General features: G+C 48.7%; 1 long non-coding RNA gene across 2 annotated transcripts in view; it reads right to left on the bottom strand.

Moving 5' to 3' along the window:
* Window positions 1-1,632: 1,632 nt before the first annotated feature.
* LOC116218167 overlaps window positions 1,633-5,000 on the bottom strand; it is a 3,541-nt gene continuing 173 nt past the window's right edge. Inside the window, exons 1-4 of one of the 2 annotated variants that reach the window (XR_004162706.2) lie at window positions 4,832-5,000; window positions 3,439-3,515; window positions 3,058-3,134; window positions 1,633-1,716 (exon numbers count right to left, since the gene is read on the bottom strand). The exon at window positions 4,832-5,000 is cut by the window's right edge and continues 173 nt beyond it. This is a non-coding gene — a long non-coding RNA (uncharacterized LOC116218167). The remainder of the gene's footprint in view (window positions 1,717-3,057; window positions 3,135-3,438; window positions 3,516-4,831) is intronic. The other variant, XR_004162707.2, reaches the window with a different exon arrangement.

The raw sequence follows: 5,000 nt of genomic DNA on the forward strand, positions 1-5,000 counted from the left end.
GAGGGGGGGGGGGGGGGGGCATCACCAGGACAAATCTGCACTACTGAGGGTACCAGGGTGTGTGTGTGTGTGTGTGTGCACTACTGAGGGTACCAGGGTGTGTGTGTGTGTGTGTGTGCACTACTGAGGGTACCAGGGTGTGTGTGTGTGTGTGTGCACTAGCTAGTGGGTAGGAGTCACCACTGGTCGGCCACTTCAGTTCACTATGAGCAACAGCTCTGGCAAAACAAACATCATGATGTCACACATGATGACACCCATAGACTGGGGCAGATAGACTGGGGCAGATAGACAGATAGACAGATAGACTGGGGCAGATATATTACAGTAATCCTGCAATATTCCTCCCCATGAAAGTTCCCCAGCTCTGCTGCACCTTGGGTTCCGTCCAGCACCCCAGCACCCCACACACACACACACACACACACACCTACATACACACACATATACACACACACACACACACACACACACACACACACACACACACACACACACACGGTAGCTCTGCTGCACCTTGGGTTCCGTCCAGCACCCCAGCCCCCCAGGCTACATACACCCCCCCCACACACACACACTCCAGGCTACAGGGACCCATCTCACAAGCACTGTTTCTAATGGTGCACTGCTGGGACCCCACCCCCCCCCCACACGACACATCCGCCGCTGGGACGACTGCACTGGCCATTGTCTCTCCGCTCTGCTCTTAGTTATCCGTGGTGTGGGGTACAAAATACCCTCCCCCCCCCACACACACACACAACACACGACGCTCGTTAGGTCAGATCACTCAGGGCTAGAGCCAGAAGAGTTTAACATGGTAGCTCAGTCAGAGAGACCCCCCCACACACACACACACACACACACGAGACCATGTCTTAACTTCACAGGATGGACCACGGTGATTATGTAATGAATGCACTAGACAAAGAGGGACACATGCTGTTCTTTGAGGCGCGTTGAACCAAGTAAAACACCACACTGGGTAGGTAGGAACCACTGCTCCTGGTATGCCACTAGTCCAAACTGGGGACTGTTTTGAAGGTAACACCAACACTGGTAGGTAGGAACCACTCTCCTGGTATGCCACTAGTCAAACTGGGGACTGTTTTGAAGGTAAACACCACACTGGTAGGTAGGAACCACTCTTCTGGTATGCCACTAGTCAAACTGGGGACTGTTTTGAAGGTAACACCACACTGGTAGGTAGGAACCACTCTTCTGGTATGCCACTAGTCAACTGGGGACTGTTTTGAAGGTAACACCACACTGGTAGGTAGGAACCACTCTTCTGGTATGCCACTGCTCCAAGACACAACTAGTCAAACTGGGGACTGTTTTGAAGGTAACACCACAACTGGTAGGTAGGAACCACTCTTCTGGCATGGCCACTGCTCCAAGACACAACTAGTCAAACTGGGGGGACTGTTTTTGAAGGGTAACACCAGACAGAGAGGGGGGGAATGATGCTGCTCCAAGGTACTCTGGGCCTGTGGAATGAGGATGGACAACCTGTTTTTTTTTACACGTCAGTAGGAGTGCACTAACCTAGGACTACTCCTGGCAGACAGGAGGCGCTGTTGCAAAGCAGCGCTACCCAAAGTGGGGGGGGGGGCGCTGTTCTTTACTAACCAGGCATTGTTGACTGACGTCCTCATACTGGTCCTCTATGCTGATTGGCTGGACCTGAGAGTGGGAGGAGATGCAGGAGCAGTCCTATTGGAGAGGAGGAGGAGTGATGAGGAATGAGACACGCCCCCTGTGTGCAGGACACACCCAATGAGATGACAGGTAAGGGGTCAGGTGTGCAGGACACACCCAATGAGATGAAGGTAAGGGGACAGGTGTGCAGGACACACCCAATCAGATGACAGGTAGGGGAACACTCTCAGAAAACCAGGTGCCTTCCAGAACCTTCCAGAACTTCGTGCCTTACAGTGCAAACCCATGACACCGTTACGAGTGACGCGATATTCTAAATCCATGCATTTCAACGGGAGCCAATCCATTGTGACGTAGACCACCGTTTTGGGCGACGCGACCGATAAAAGTTGGAAAAGGTTGAATCCTATGCAAATGAGGAGCGATTTTTCCCAGCAGCGGCCAATCAGATTGTTTGGTGTCGTCTCTGACAGTTTGAAAATGCTATTTCCACACGCTACAACACGCCCACTCAAAGCGATGGAAGCGTATCGCGTTGCTGTCATGGGTTTGCACCGTTAGCTTCACTAAAAAAAACAAAGTTCTGAAAAAAACACCGTAAATGGAACCATTATGGGTTCTTCAGAAAGCGTTCCCTTGTCGGGATAAGGCAAAGCACTTGTTTTTCTAAGAGTGTGACGGGGGGGAGGGAGAGACATGCCATTCTCAGGAATGAGAAGTCGTGAGTCGTGATGACAGTTGGCTGCTGGGAGGACAGTTGGTTGTGTTCGCTGGGCGGGCGGACAGAAGAGATTTACCCAGAGTACCACACAGACAGAGGGCAGCCGCTCGCTCTGAAACTGACCACATCTGTGTCCGACCCGAGCCCGTCCTCAGGCCGGACCAGATGCAGAACAGAGCTCTGCTCTCTGCCAGAGGAATACTGTACAAGCACAGGAGCAATGGAGGAGGAATGAGCAATGAACTACCACAGAGAAGAAAGAAAGAAAGAGCTGACAGGGAATTAGAGAGAGAGAGAGAGAGAGAGAGAGAGGGGGAAGGGAAGTGGGGAGGGAGATGCTAATTGTGAACTACTACTCTCTCTCTAGAGAGGATTCAAGATTAATGGGGAACGCTAATATGCTAAAACCTCCCTGGGAAGGATACAGCACTGACAGAAAGTATCACTCATAACCCTAATATCTATCAAGTACACACGTACACACACACACGCACGCGCGCGCGCACACACACACACACACACACACACAAAAACGCACCCAAACACAAGGCTATGCACAACAAACATGACCCCCTGAAGTCCACATGTCAACATGAAGCAAGGTGAAATCTGAAGCGCATGCCAAGGCGGCTGTGTGTCATTAGTGGACGGAGAAAGAGAGCGCGGGCACTCACCAAGAACGACATGTGTTCCTTTTTCGCGGCAACGGCTCTTCACGCGAGGGCATTTATCCGCTTCACGAGATGCGCTTCTGAAAGAATAAAGCAGCGGAGAGGATGAGCGAACTAGAAGGAGAGGGAATAGCTCGTGTTTATGTGTGTGTGTGTGTGTGAGAGAGAGAGAGAGAGAGGGGGACCAGCTCGTGTGTATGTGTGTGTGTGTGAGAGAAAGAGAAATAGAGAGAGAGAGATCGGGTAACTGAGTTACACACACATAAAAATCAATGGCAGCGTCAGCTCCCATTCCCTTGCTATTCCCCTCAGGCATTCGTCCCTGTCTCTACCATGATGTCGACCACCGGACCGGCAAGGCTATAGCGACGGCGTTAAGCTCACCTGGCTGATACCGGGATCTCGCTGCGTATTTCTTCCCTTCCTCATTGATGCCCGGGCAGAGCTGCTCCGTTCGTTTCCTTTGAGGCAAAAATGATTAATAGGGATAATATAAAACTATTTAGAGCCAGGCTGCAGGACACGTCATCGTATAATATCCATCTGACGACACTTTAACAGTCTATTTGTCTCCATCAGCTGCGGACGAACAAGAATAGAAATGTCTGCACTGAAGCATTGTTGAAAAACTAAACACAGTTCCAAAAAGCACACACACCCACCTCTATTAATATTTAAATCCCCACAAAATGTTCCATCGTTATGCTAATATCTGACACTAAATTCCTCAGTTTTCCTCAAATTCCTTGGGCGCATTTCGTGCATGCCGGATCTCTGCAGATATTGCCATAGCTGTCCTAAACCGTCGCTCGACTCCGCGCGCATGAACGGACGCATTTCTCCGGGAATGGATGTCTGAAGCCGACGCGGGAGCGCGTGTTCCCTTTAACTCCGGCACAAGGGCGCAAAGAATAGGCTCTTTGACCGTGAAGAGTGAACCGTTATTATTCGCGCTGACGGGACGGGAGGTCGCATCAGTTTGGTCATGATGTGTCAAGATGCCATTCTGTGACGTAGTATGAGGTGTTTGTTTATCAATGAAAACAAGATGATTTCATTATAAACAATAGCCTACATGGATTTTGGTTTTGTAAATTAGGTCTAACCTGTATTATTCTTTTCAACATAAATACATGTAAAGAATAGGCTACACTAGCCTATATTTGGCCTCCCATCCAGCCTGTTTGGGAAAAGATGATAATCTTAGTCATTCCGAAGATTGTATCACACTGTGAAATCGTCCTCCGCCGATGTCAACAGGCTAGAGCCTAGCCAACCAGCTACTCCACCCCAGCCAACCCCAATGCAGCCCTGTATCAAAATTCCGTCGGCTCTCATACGTGCATAGGCTACGTTAAACGAATTAAATAGCCTAGCCTGTGGATGTACAGTAGGCTATGCCTGTGTTTTACAGCCTACCGAAGGTTAGTGAGTTAATCATTATGCTAAAATATCAGAAACTGCACAAAAGAATGGAAAAAAGTTTGTAATTCTTAACAATAGGCTAGCCCCATATTGAAAGGACTTGTTTGCAGACAAGGCTAGCCAAACGTTCAATAATAATCTGGGGTGTTAAACTACTGTAGGTTAATCGGCTACGATTTGTAGGTCATGAATAGTTTGGACATTTAGGGTGGTTGCTATAACGACCCTAATGATCCATGGACATAGTCAAACTCAAAGAATTAACAACGTTAACATGCCTTAGTCAGAAACCAAACTTTTAACTGCGACTTTGAACAAGTGTTGGCTAGTGTTACTCGTAGTCTAAACTTACCATGGTTTTGATTGAAAATAGGAAACGGCCACTCACAAACTGAAACTGTTGTAGCTATATCTTTGACACGTCAGAAAACCATGTCAGATATTTATACACACGAATCTAAATCTTTCTTGAAAATCAAAAACATTCTCAAGTGGGCTGTTCCCAACGTTTCTCCCTTCGC

This window comes from Clupea harengus, chromosome 21 (assembly GCF_900700415.2).
Source record: "Clupea harengus chromosome 21, Ch_v2.0.2, whole genome shotgun sequence".
Taxonomy (NCBI): Eukaryota; Metazoa; Chordata; class Actinopteri; order Clupeiformes; family Clupeidae; genus Clupea; species Clupea harengus.